The sequence below is a fragment of the Pleurodeles waltl genome, chromosome 7 (assembly GCF_031143425.1).
Source record: "Pleurodeles waltl isolate 20211129_DDA chromosome 7, aPleWal1.hap1.20221129, whole genome shotgun sequence".
NCBI lineage: Eukaryota > Metazoa > Chordata > Amphibia > Caudata > Salamandridae > Pleurodeles > Pleurodeles waltl.
In genome coordinates this window covers 1,084,782,673-1,084,797,314 of record NC_090446.1, presented here as the reverse complement: position 1 = coordinate 1,084,797,314, position 14,642 = coordinate 1,084,782,673, and the positions used below count along the sequence as shown (strand labels likewise).

The window sequence follows — 14,642 nt, the reverse complement described above, 5'->3', positions numbered from 1 at the left end:
AAACCAGAAATGTTCAAGAGACTTTCTCAAGAACGAAAGATAGGCTGGTAGGAACAATGCTGGGGTTCCTCTGAGGAGCCCCCACAGTGCATGGAATCATACTTCCAATACTGGCAACAGTATTCGGGTATGATTCAGATTTGTTTGATACCAAACATGCCTAGGTTCAGAGTTACAATTATGTAGTTGGACATAGGTAGTGACCTATGTCCATTACACATGTAAAAAGGTGTCGCCACCAGTTGTGGCTCACAGTTTAAAAAGTGTTAATTTAAAAAAAATACACTTACCTTCCTGTGCCGCCGCCATCACGCTGCTCTTCTCCTGCAGGCTCCAGGCACAGGCTCCCAGCCTACCCTGCGCCAGTCCAGATGCTGCTCACTACAGTGTCAGGAATGGCTGGGAGTGCCCTGCCAGGGCACTCCCAGGAAGACTGGGAGCCTGTGCAGGCTCTCTCCACCCCTGCAACACAGTCGCCGGGCTGGAGGCAGCCTATTGCACATGTGTGTTTGGCCGTCCTGAGATGGCCGGTCAAACACACATGAGCTCTGAGGGGAGTGCACAGTGCACTCCTCTCGTCCAGGCAACCCCACAAGGCCCTGCCCCTTTCACAAGGAAAGGATAATAAATGTGGTTTATTATACTTTCCTTGTGAAAGGGTTTGCAGTGGTTGCTGCTGGCTGGCGGGGGAGGGTGACGCTCCTCTGCCCCAGCGGAGGAGACGTCACTGATCCCCACACTCATGAAGTCCATGAGAATAGAGCTGGAGTTCATGGAGGCACCTCTGCTCATGCAGGGGGTGTTCTCACACACAGATATTTGCACCCTGACCTCTAGGCTAGGAGGGCCTACCATAGGGGTGACTTACAGTGACCTGGTGCAGTGACCTGTAGTGAAAAGGGTGCATGCACCCTTCCATGGAGGCTGCAATGGCAGGCCGGCAGATGCACCTTGCATGGGCTCCCCATGGGTGGCATAATACATGCTGCAGCCCATGGGGGACCCTTGGTGCCCCAATGCCCTGGGTACCATATACTAGGGACTTATATGGGGACACCAGTAGGCCGATTGTACAGGGACGAGGACAAGGCAGACTCTGCAGGGATGTTGGATGTGAAGAGCGCTCTTTGGATTTATGTGTGTTTATCCAAATCCACATAATTTGTATCTATGCACTATTTGAAGTCGTAGAGCAGTTGATTGTAGTTCCAACAGATGTTTGATTATACCTGTCTGTTACGTATACTTACTTTTCATGAAAAAGTGTGCTCAGGTTGGAAGTTAAGAGATGGTGATATCATTACTGGGCTTCTCATTGCTCATGTTTGCTAGACCCCACATTTACTAGACCCCAAGTGGAAGTATTTTAGACAACGCATCTTAGGAAATAGTTACTGAAATTGAAGCAAACTGGATTCATTATCATGGAGACATTTAAGTTTGTCTTACCAAAAAAGAAACTAAATTATATGAATCCTTCAAAATCTTTCAAAACATGAAATTAGAATATTGAAAAAAGACCTAAAGACACTTTGTAAGAATACTAAGGAAACTGAAGAAAATACATATTTGTTGGAAGCCTTAAAAAATTAAAAAATAACAATGTTTAATTGAATGAAAAATGAGCATGAGCTTGCCACATATTACTGTGGCCATTCCAGAACGTGTCATAGGTGTTGTTAAGTTTACTCTCATAATAAGTGCATCCAGATATCTCTCCCTACTCAATTCCAATATGTCACATAGCTTATCTCTGCAAAAATCAGGACCCTTACGTAATGTATTAGAAATTCAAATCCCTCCCCCCTCAAAGGAACTACCCATTGGTACTTTGATACGGGATTGTGCTGTGTGAAGCATCATGCATGGTGCTCTGTTTAAAGAGTGCTTGCTAACAGGCCTAATTCCAAGCTCTTTGAGGGGTAGCACATCATTGCTATTATTCAAAAAGAGTGTAAACTAGGATATAAAAAAATATGGATAGTCATGTTGCATTAGCTTGGAGTATCTCTAGGATTGTGTATTAGGAAACTATAGGCTTGCCTAGGAACAGGCAGGATTTAGAGCTTACTCATCATGCGCAGACAACCTATCAATATTTAGGTTCATAAAGGTCATGCTGGATACATATGTGTTGCATAATGGCCAGTCTTTTCACATGGTGTAAATCAATTATTCCTGAGCCTTTGATTGGTGGACAGACAATACAGTGGAAAGTTGGTCAATCCTAATATCCTAGCAGGCTTTTTACATACAAGAATTGTACTTAATACAGCAACTTGGACTCCTGTGGCACTGGAGTCAGCAGAAGGTTTAACTGGAAACCTCTGTTCTGAAAATTGCCTTAAGCTGGGGTGCTTTTTCACTCCAATACCATTTTTACTGTATATTCATGACTGACCGTTATGAAATTTCCAATGGTAATTGGTGGTTACGCAGTGAACACCCTCCTTTGTGCAACAATGTTCTGATTCCTGAACAAACATCCATTGAGCTACAAAGGGGCCTTGATGAACTACATGCCTATTCTAAGATACATTGCTTGAAAATAAATCTAGCCAAGAGAAAAAAACATAATTGGGTCTTATGTCAAAATCCACAGGAGAGGGTGAAAAGTTACACTTATTTAGGTATGGTCATTTCTTATAATTTCTCTCATAAACTACACAACAGACACATTCAAATTAGAGTCCCACAGTAAAGGTTTACAGACACTTTATATTGCAACAGGAAACAGCTAAAAGCCACACTGAAAGAGGTTAAAGCTAACATACCTGCAACACTCATGTACAGGATCGTATGTATCACTTTGGAAAAGCAAATGTTCTTTGATGGAGTAGATGAACAGTTTAAGTCTCTTACATCTGTTAGGCATAGGTTCTCTATACAAGAACGTAATTGTGAACCGAGTATTATGCACTTAAGAAGAATCTCTAGGAGCAGTTGTTTGGTTTCTTGCCTGAAAGAAGCACATCTGAATACTCTAAGATCTAATTAAATCAGAAGAACTGGACGGTGGTTATGTGTTATCAGAAACTTGGTTGTAGTTCAGAACTGTTTACTCTGAAAATGACGGATTATATTAATTGGTCTAGTACTGCCAGATCAAAAAACGATTTAATATCTATTATTAGCGAATAGAGCTGTTAGATCATGCCATGCATATTTTTTATTGGTCTTCGTACAAATCCTCTTCTACTAAAACTACATTTGGGAAAATGGTATCAGGCAAGAATGACAGACTCAAATTGCCCCTACAGCATGTATCTCATTCAGGATTTCGGTCACGTATCATTTGATTGCTCCCTGCAACAACCATAATCTAGTTGTTTAAGAAATATATTTTTGCAGAATACTATTACTAATGCCTGTGTTGCACAACATTTTATATAGGGCACTCAAACATTAAGCAACTACTAATAGGGTCGTTTTTGTTTAAATATGTAGACTTTTTAAATTGGAGATATTTTCATAAGTTTTATAATGAGAATTTAACTCTATTTTCATTACATTGTAGTTGTGAACTGTTAGCCTCCAGCGGAAGTTTTATCAATTAATCAAATAAATGTATTTGTTAATTGGTTTATTTGTAACGATTACAGGCCACTGAAACTGTATGTATGACTGCATTTTATGACTAGAAGCAAGGGAAACAGTGTTGCCTTTTACCAGTACAATATTGGTTCCTAGGGTAAACTACGTGGCAGACTCTGTTTTTATAAAATTATTGGCAACAATAAGTCTAAATTGTGTATTACAACCATTTAAATTCATGCTGTGACATTGTTACTGGCAGGCTAATGTTGATGCGTGAAATACTGCAAACAAGCCAAAGGAGTTGTGCATAATCAAACAACAACTTTGGGGGTGGGGCAGATTAAGGATATATATACTGTAACTATAGAGAGGAAATGTAACTAGCAACATATCTTTAAGTGTAGCATCATAACGGACATGATTAAGGGCATAATAAATGTACTACAAAAGTGAGTGTGTGTGTGTGCGTGTACACACGCACACAAGCCCATTGTATGTTATTGTAAGAACTGGTGTCATAGACAACATAAACTTTCTGCAGTCAACGATCCCACCCGCTAGGAGTCTGTCTGGAGGTTGATTAAGACAGAAAACTCAAGCTGTTTAAGAAAAAAACAGAAAATCATAGGTCGACTAAATTTGCTAGCCATCAGTGCTGACCTAATTATCAATGATCACATGAGTGCTAACATGATTATCAATGGAACCAGATCTAATTTAATTATTTTTTTACCATGGCGGTTATCACAAATATAAATGGTAATCCAGAAAAAGGGGATAGGGAAAAGCAGATTCTAATCATAAAAACAGAGGTTAAATTTCAAGTTCACACAATCATCATGCATTAGTGACACACTACGAGTCTTATTATAAATGAGAACAGTCCATGACTTACACATTAAATCACACAATGTGTAACGCAAAATAATGTTGAAAGTAGGGCTCTGAGTGACCCAATTCATTTCTGGGTCATTGATAAAGGTCACATATTTAGTATTTATTATGCTCTCAGGGTGTTACAAATGGTGCTAAATGGCATTATTACAATTTACAGAAAAGCCAATTACAGTCCATTCAGAAACAGTCCTAAACAGAGAAAAGAGAAACAGGAAAAGTAGCTGCACAATGATCCAACTGTTAGGGTTAGCGCAACCTTTCACAATTAACATTCTGGTAATTTCTAAAAGACACAATTTTCTCAATTAAGTACATCAGTTTGTTTTTTGTTTAATTTTTGCAAAAGCCCCTCTGCTATTCAGAAAAGTTCAATGACAAGTGAAATAGGGCATTCTGGCGGTTGTGAAATATGTAATTTACAATTTCCCCCATAAAAATGAGAAAGTTAGCTTCACTTTAACCTCTTTGCTGCCAGGCCATCCCCCATACTTTTTTGGCATGGGGATGAACAGGTTCATGCACCCTTTCACTACAAGTCACTTCACCAGCTTACTGTAAGTTGCCCCTATGGTAGGCCCTCCTTGCCCAGAGGACAGGGTGCAGGTACCGGTGTGTGAGGGCACCCCTGCATGAGCAGATGTGCCGCAACAAACTCCAGCTCCATTACAATGGACTTTGTAAGTGCAGGGAAGCCATTTTACCTGTGTACTGGACATAGGTCACTACCTGTGTCCAGCTACATAATGGTAACTCCAAACCTGGGCATGTTTGTTATCAAACATATTGGAATCATACCCCAATACTGTTGCCAGTATTAGTTGTATGAATCCATGCATTATGGTGGCTCCTTAGAGGACCCCAACATCACTCCTACTAGTCTTCTGGGGTTTTCTGGGCAACCTGCACTGCTACCATCACTCAGACAAGTATATGCCCTCCTGCTGCGTGACCAGCTCAAGCAAAGGAAGGCAGAACAAAAGTTTCCTGTGGGAGAGGGAGGTAACACCCTTTCCCTTGGAAATAGGTGTTACGTGGCTCGGGAAGGGTAGCCTCGGCCACAAGTATTCTTTGAAGGGCGCATTTGGTTCCCTCCTTGCATAAACAAGTCTGCACCAGTCCAGGGACCCCTGATCCCTGCTCTGACGTGAAACTGGACAATGGGAAGGGGAGTAACTCTCCCCTGTTCATCACCACCCCAGAGGTGGTGCCCAGAGCTGCTCCAGGTGGCCACTTGATTCTGCCATCTTGAATCCAAGGTGGGCAGAGGCCCTTGGGCGCATCTGAGTGGCCAGGTCAGGCAGGTGACATCACATCCCCCTCCTGATAGGTGGTCACCCTGCTAGGTGACCAATCCTGCTCCCTGGGCTATTTAGGGTCTCCCTCTTGTGTGGGTCTTCATATTCGACATGCAAGATTCCAGCAGGACTCCTCTGCATCATTTACTTCAACTTCTGGCCACAGGGACTGAAGCTGGACCCTCCCGGAACTGACAATCTGCAACTCCAGTGACGACTCCGCTTTGCAACATTATTTCTCCTGCCCCTTCCATCAACTGCAACATTTCCCTGGCTGTGCATCCTGCGAGGGTGAAAAGTCTTCAGCCTGCACAAGAAGTAAAAAGGAATCTCCCTGGGAGTGAAGGAGTCACTCCCCTGCATTCACAGGCACTAACTGCAACAACGACCGGCTGCGTGGATCTTCTCTCTTCCAGAGCTGAATGGGTCCTGCATCATAGGTGGTTATCTAGAGTGGTCCCCATGTTCCTCTCTACCAGCTTTCCAACTTGGGAGACAGTAAGCCATTGCCTGTCTTTGCAGGACAGTACCCTTGTGCACTGTGACTCTTGCAGCTACCAAGGCTTCTTTGTTCCTCCTTCAAGGGATCTTCAGGCTCCTTGTAGCCCCAGTCCCCAGCACTCCTGCAAAGCACAGTCTCCTGCCTGCTGCTCCAGTGATGTGGGACTCCACTTCAGGTGTGCTGAGTGGGCCTCATTGCAGCTCCTGTGCCTGCTGCCCATGGGTCACCTGTGGAGGTTGCCTTCTCTTCTCACGACTCTTCCAGCTGCTGAGGGTCACCCTGGACTCCCCTACTTGGGTCAAGGCCCCTGGGCCTTGATGGTCCGCTGCAGCCTTGCAAAACCTTTTTTTCCCGACTCTTGCATTTGCCAAGGCTCGTTGGTGGTTTTCCAGCACCACTGACCTACTGCATCATAACCGCCGACGTGGGACATCACTTGCATCACTTCTGGAACTCCTCTTCTGCTCCTGTGCTGCACTGCTGGTCTTCTTCATCCACCGTCCACCTTGTCCACAGCTGGACCCTCCACTCGAACTGCACTTGATCCCCTTCCTGTGCAGGTCCTCTTCGGTCAGGATCCACCTTTGGTTTTTTCCAGTCTTTTCTGGGTATTGCACAGTCCTTGTCCAAAGTCCTCCTTTTGGTTTTAGGGAAAACCAAATACTTACCTCTTCTCTCCTGGTTGCAGGGGGGCACCCTGGTACTTACTTCTTGGGGTCCCTAGTTCCTCTCTACTGATTCCACTTGCTTGGGTGGGGGACTGGCTTTCACATTCCGCTTTTTAGTATATGGTTTGGCCCTCCCCTCGGGTCCTCACTATTTGCTATTGCTTTTACCAGTGCCTATTGCTTTCTATGCTATTTCTTGATTGCTAATGTGTATCTAATAATGTGTTTACTTACCTCCAGTTGTGGTATTGCCTGTACAGTATTTTAGTATGTGTGTTTTCATATTAAAGTAACTTTATTTGTGTAACACTGTATGGTTCTTTCATTGTGTAAGTGCTGTGTTACTATTGTGGTATTGCATAAGCTTTAGATAAGCTTTGGCAGCTCATCCACAGCTACCTCTAGAGAACCCTGGCTTTCTAGACACTGCTTACACTTCACTAGTAGGGGATACCTGGACCTGATATAAGGTGATAACATCATAGGTGCACACCACTCACCAGGCCAGCTTCCTTCAATCCCTATACATAATTACGTCCAGTGTATAGTGTATAGTGTGAAAGGCTAAAATAATGTGTATTTTCCTGGAATGTCCCATTCTCCTGACCATTGAGGAACACTGATCATAACTGTAAGTAAAGTAAGCTGTTTAACCCGTTCTGTGCCGAGAACGTAACCATTATGTCCTGGCACATGAGCTCGGAGGGAGACCCAAACGTCTCTCAGGGTTGCTAATGTAATACCCTGGAAAACGTAGGGTATTATTTTTTCCCTCTATTTTGAGCACTTGGGGGACCTGTGCTGCTCTTGTCAAAACCCCAAAACAAGTAGGCTCTTTTTGTGGTACCCCTCTCCCTAAGGGAGCATCAAATATGCGAATTTGAAGGCCTATCAAGATTTATTTTATTTCTTTGATGCACCACAGTCTGCTGAAAGTTTTTTATTTACTCTCTTTTCCTTTTTGCTGTGTCTACTAAGAAACTTTGGTGCAAGTGATGCTGGCCTTCCTGGAGGTACTCGTGTACATTCTTCCCTTGGCCATGAGGGTCATTGTCATGTCAGCATTTCACTCACTACAGCACACTCCTGGGAGAGCTGGCTGCTCAACTCTCTGCTCCCCAGACACAGGCATGTGAATGGGGAAGGAGTGTTAGTGAGCTTGTCCACATTCTGGTGCTCTCACCAGAATGTGGCACAGCACAAAAACAGGGTGGCCTTCTGTGTCAAAATGTAGGTGATCTAATTCCTGCAGGCTTCAGAGACCACCCACCTGGGCTCCTCCATCTCTAATGGGAGTGCAGTGGCACTCAAGGTCGCTCTGGAGACAACTAAAGCACCAGGAGTATGGGACCAGAGTGATTCCTCCACCTCCTTCTGTTTTCATGATTCTCAGTTATTTTTACATGCATGAGGAATCCAGAGATGCCACATTACTCCTCCATGCTTAACTGGTATTTACAGAGAGTAGCCTACAGGCTGTCCAAAGCCCCCTACACAATATTTGCGGAAGAAACCAAATTGGCCCCTTAAAGGAAAAGCAAAACTGGTCTCTGTCTCTGAGCCTGGCTCCATCCACTTAGGCTAATTGTCTTACCTCCAGGCTTCAGAGAGCCTCCTTGTTGCAACTGGAGCCCAAGATCTGCCTGTTCTTCCTTTCACCCATGTAGGAACTTATGGAGATTTCACACAGGCTTCTACCTCTGCCAGGAGACGGCTACTTCCCAAAATGGACCTTCCATTCTAGAGGTTTGTTGAACTCCAAGTTGACCAGCTCTGTAATTACCTGAATCAACAGGGTAGCTCAACACGTGAATTCAATAAAGGTAGACTTCGAGAAATGTACACAGTTTTATAAATGCATGAGTTAACTTATCTAGAATAAATCTGACTCTTGATACAAGTTTGTGCAAAAAAAATTATAGGAAATACATGACTTTAGTGCCTTGTGCCAATAAAAAATTATGTTTTAGACACACCCTTAGAGCGTGATTAATAAAGGTAAGTGTGGTATTGTGTTAAAAATAAGAAAGAAAAAAAACTTTAAGGTACTTAAAATGTATCAGATAATTTGTGTAATTGTACTTTTGTTTTCCTTGCACTTTGTTTACTTTTGTCGTGTAACATGGTATCTTCCAGCTGCCCCTGCTCCCACAACGGTACTGCCTGGAATGTGGAGAGTTGGCAGTTGGCAAAGGAGCAGAGCAGGATTGGCTGGAGTTTCTTTTCTTCCTTCAGATCTTGACTAATAAATACGGAGTGCAGCTTTCCTTCCGTGTTTTTTATATATCATCTACTTCAGTAACTTATGCTTTTGAGTCATTTACACTTTGGAGTAATTTGTTACTTTTTAGTATTCACAAATGTTGGAAATTGTACTTTCTGCAGGGTTATCACCAAACATTCTGCCTTCCTCCTCTTCATTTTTCTGACCCTCTTTTTGTTGGCTTAAGGTCTTTGGGCACTTTATAACTGCTAATCAGTGCGGAAGTACATGTGCTCTCTCCCCTAAAACTTGATTTGATTGGCTTAGACCTGTTTTACATATTTAATTTACCTGTAAGTCTATTGTAAAGTGCTATACCATATACCCAGGGCCTGTAAATTAAATGCTACTAATGGGCCTGCAGTGCTGATTGCGCCACCTACAGAAGTAGCCTTTTAAACTTGTCTCAGGCCTGCCACTGAAGTGTCTGTGTGCACAGTTTACTGCCACATTGAAATGGCAATTCAAAATAATTGCCAAAGCCTAAACTCCCTTTTTACTACACCTAAGTCACCCCTAAGGTAGGCCCTAGCTAGCCCTTTGGGCAGTGTGTTGTGTATGTAAAAGGTAGGACATCTATTTTTATGTTTTACATGTCCTAGTATTGACAAACAGTCTATTTCTTTTTTTTTGCTACTGTGAGGTGTGCTTCTCTCATGAGATACCATTGGGAATTCCCTTATACATGCTTAAGTGGTAATTTCTACTCTGAAAGGAGTATTGTGGGCATGTTTGGTTTGTTTGGAATGGTAGTGAGATGTCCTGCTTATTGGTGTATTTGGATCTTTCATTACTATTTTAGAAATGCCACTTCTAAAATGTGGGCATTTCTCCGAGCGTGTGACTCTTGTGTTTTACAGCCTGACTACAATCCACATATAGTGCAGAGTGACAGCTGCACTTGGTGCATACTTTCCAGACAGCCACAACACAGGAGGAGCTGGGTGTGACAGAAGAAGCCCCTGCATTCATCTGCATACTGATAGTCATCCAGGGCTGGGGAAAGGGAGGGTTGTTTGCACATTACATGTCAGTAGGCTTTGTCCTGCCCTTACACAGTAGGCTGATTATGCCCTACTGATGTCTGGAACCAGGGCTGGGTTTGAACGGGGTTTTGTTACAATTGAAAGAGTTCCTTTCAAATCACCCATTTCTTCAAAGACTTCTTTGAGTATAAGTAGAGGGCCTCCGACCCCATGACTCTAGAGCACTTTTGGAACTCTGACTGAACCTCTGGCAGAAGGAATACTGTGCTGCCCCAAAGGACTCATCTAAACTGCCTTTCTTTTGTCCTGCTGCCTACCATCTGCTGGGTGGCATAAAGGACTGACTCACTGGATTGCTTTTCTGCTTGTTGCCCTGCTGCCAGCTGCTTCCTGTCTGTGTTCTGACTGGACACTGTTGTGGTGCAAGGAGAAAGCACTATTATTGTTACCTGCTTAGTTGTGTTGGCCTCTTGCCTCTTACTCTAGGGCTGCAGGAGGGGCTACCTCTTTGCACTGGCTATGATGGACAGGCCTGTCTGCCTAATTCATGTCCTTAAAGTCTTCAGAAGGACGTGTTGGCTTGCCTCTTTGTGTGGCCCTCCCAGGATCATCACAGATTGCCCCAAAGCACCTCTGCTTCATGACTCGGTCGCCTAAGAGTCCAGCAGCATCGTGCTAGCAAAGCACTTGCTTGTTCTGTTTTTCTTTTTTTTTGGTTTGCTCTCTTAATCGCATGTTGAGTGTTCTGTTTATCCCTTAAATAGTGCCTCGACACAAGGAGCCCAGTGTGCAGTGCCCGTCCGTCGAGGGAAGCCCTCCAAACGTGGCACCCGCATCGCTATAGCAACCAGGATTCACCTTCGCCAACGTGACTGACGAGGCAGTGCAGCTGCCTCAAAATCCTGTGAGACCTTTGCACATGTAACAGGGACAATGGGCAGACACCCCCAACCTCAATGCAGTCCCACCTCGCCTCCCAGGGAGTGCCTGGACTCCGACGTCGTGGGCCCACTGCAGCGGTCTGGCAACGTGGCACCACCACCTCAGGGAGATCCTGTAGCCTGCAGAGCTCTTACCCTACCCCCGAAAGGCAGTGAGGGTGAGTGGACCCGGGGAGGGGGAGCTGTACAACTGCACCCACCTAGGATCTAAGGCGATAGACCCCTTCCCCGAGGCCTGCCGGTACCTCCACCAGAGTCTTCCCCTCCAAGCAGCACTCTGGGGAGATGAGTGCCCGAGGGAAAAGGAGTCCCTTTTGTGTGGAGAGATTTCTCCAGGCTAGAAGCACACTGTACGCTTGTGACGGTTCCCAGTTGCTGGTTGCCCACAGCAGCCGTTCCCCACGTTCAGGGGCTGCTGCTCTCTCCCACGACTGTGTTGCAGGGGACCCAGGAAGGTATCCCCATGCCCACCTACCTGGGGCCCTTGTAATTTGTGCCATTTTGGGGTGAGCCCACAACAGGAACCCCCCACTTCCTGGATTAGGAAGCCTACCAGAATTACAGTGCCACCTCTAATAGACATGCATGTGCTCCTTTTTCATTCTCTATTGATTTATATGCCCTAAAGGCTTAGCCAACCAGAAACCCCATTTCTAACAACAAACTCCTAGTCTAAATTTACTACAAAAGTATATATTACATGTCTTACCTCCGTGCAAAGCAACTGGATTACTCATGTGGGTGGATGAAGTCCCTTGTTAAGTTCCTCTCTAATATTCTCTAAACCCTTCACCAGTCCTATCCCCTTTTCTAGTAAGTCTTCTTCTTTTTCCAGCATCTTCCCCTTATATATTTACTACTAAAAAGTATACTTACATGTGTAGAAACTCCTAAATTGCGGAGGAGAACTCTGCACACATAAGTACAGGTAAAGCAGGGCGTAAACTCTGCACATAGTGAAAGCACTTTGTGTTATATTTTGTAGTAATACAAAATGTACTACAAAATGCATTTGGGAATCAGACTCTCTGTGTATAAATAGTTTAAACACTGCAGATTTTACACTTAAGCCAACAGCAGCATTTCATTTTTGATTTCCAATTCAATTATACAAGTTCAGCAGGATACAACCAATTTAATCTCTGCCCCAGATCTCTGTGTAGATGCCAACCTGATTTGCACAAGTAGTCCCTCTCCCAGCCTCTACATTTGTGTACGCTCAAAGGAACATGTATTCCATGCAATTTGCCCCTACTCATGACCCCAGATATACACGATTGCTTGTTTTTGACCTTGTTTTAAAAGGTAACTGTTAGAAATGGTGTTTTTGATTGGCAGTCAGGTTACCCCCTGTCCAAGAAAGGACCCTCACTCCAGTCAGGGTAAGTCACACACAATCCAAATAATCCTGTGCCACACAGTGCTTAGAAATATATAATATTTATCTGGTTAAATGCAGGTCAAAGCGATTAAGATTTCATAAGTACACTTTGAGTTATCACTGTAGGAAAATGATAAAAGAAGTCTCTAGTCTTTAACCCCTTCGCTGCCAGGTCTTTTTCCCCCTCAGATGCTAGGCCTTTGTTTTTTTGCTATTTAGGGCAGTTTGCACTTAGCCCTCATAACCTTTTGTCCACATAAGCTACCCACGCCCAATTTGTGTCCTTTTTTTCCAATATCCTAGGGATTCTAGAGGTACCCAGAGTTTGTGGGTTCCCCTGAAGGAGACCAGGAAATTAGCTAAAATACAGCAAACATTTATTTTTTTTTTTAAATGGGAAAACAGGGCTGCAGAAGAAGGCTTGTGTTTTTTCCCTGAAAATTGCAGCAACAAAAAGGGTTTGCGGTGCTAAAATCACCATCTTCCCAGCTTTCAGGAACAGATAGACTTGAATCAGAAAACCCAATTTTTCAACACAATTTTGGCATTTTACTGGGAAATGTCCAATTTTTAACGATTATTTTGTGCTTTCGGCCTCCTTCCAGTTAGGGACAGAAATGGGTTTGAAACCAATGCTGGATAACGGAAAGCTAAACATTTCTGCAAAGTAGACAAGATTCTGAATTCGGCAATGGGTAATTTGTGTAGATCCTACAATGGTTTCTACCGAAAATAACAGCTGAAACCAGAAAATATTGAAATTGAGGTAAAAAAACAGCCATTTTTCTCCACGGTTTACTCTGTAACTTTTTCCTGCGATGTCAGATTTTTGAAAGCAATATACCAATACGTCTGCAGGACTCTTCTGGTTGTGGGGATATATGGGGCTTGTAGGTTCACCAAGAACCCTAGGTACCCAGAGCCAATAAATGAGCAGCCTTACAGTGGGTTTTCATTCTATACCGGGTATACAGCAGTTCATTTGCTGAAATATAAAGAGTGAAAAATAGGTATCAAGAAAACCTTTGTATTTCCAAAATAAGCACAAGATAAGGTGTTGAGAAGCAGTGGTTATTTGTACATCTCTGAATTCCGGGGTGCCCATACTAGCATGTGAATTACAGGGAATTTTTCAAATAGACATCTTTTTTTCTTACTGTCTTACATTTGGAAGGAAAAAACATAGAGAAAGACAAGATGCAACAACACTTGTTATGTTATTCTTTGTTCCCCCAAGTATCCCGATATAAATGTTACCACACTTGCGTGGGTAGACTTAATACTCGCGACAGGAAACGCAACATGGACACATCACATTTTTACCTTGAAATCTGCCATGTTTTTTGCAAAGTGCCTAGCTTTAGATTTTGGCCTCTAGCTTAGCCTCTAGCTTAGCCGACACCTAGATAAATCTACCAAACCTGCACATTTTTTAAAACTAGACACCTAGGGGAATGCAGATGGTGTGACTTGTGGGGCTCTGACCAGGTTCTGTTACCCAGAATCCTTTCCAAACCTAACCTTTTGGCCAAACAAACACTTCTTCCTCTCATTTCGGTGACAGAAAGTTCTGGAGCCACAAATTTCCTTCCACCCAGCATTCCCCCAAGTCTCCCAATAAAAATGCTACCTCTCTTGTGTGGGCAGGCCTAGCGCCCGTCACAGGAAATGCCCCAACACACAATGTGGACACATCACGCTTTCCCAAAGAAACAAAGCTGTTTTTTTTTTTTTGCAAAGTGCCTAGCTGTGGCTTTTGGTGAAAGGAGATCCTCAAGAGCATGAGGAGTTTTTGTAGCGTGTGACCAGATTTTCAGAGCAGAGATATTAGATAACATTGTTGTGGTTAGTGAAGACAATTAAAGAGTTCATTTTACTGCTGATTGGTCTACAATAATGAGAGGCGTTATCATCTCTTTAATGTGTGATTAGTGTATTGGTTCTTATTTAACATCTAACTATAGTTCCTGTTTCACACACCAGGTGGAGTAAACTGTACATTTGTTAAGTGTTGAAAAATTATTATAACAGTTTGGGATTTCAAGTCTATGTACATACTCACGCTTACACACAAGTCCTTTATTATTCATGCTAGTGGCACATATCCACACAGTTCGACCTCACGTGAAGTGCAGTTGTCTTTGGTGAGGAGAAAGTGCATACACCAATTAA

The 14,642-nt window shown here is 43.5% G+C and overlaps 1 protein-coding gene across 1 annotated transcript in view; it reads left to right on the top strand.

Annotated features, from left to right (window-relative positions):
* Positions 1–14,642, top strand: part of STXBP4 (syntaxin binding protein 4) — a 274,640-nt gene that overhangs the window by 124,817 nt on the left and 135,181 nt on the right. The window lies entirely within an intron of this gene.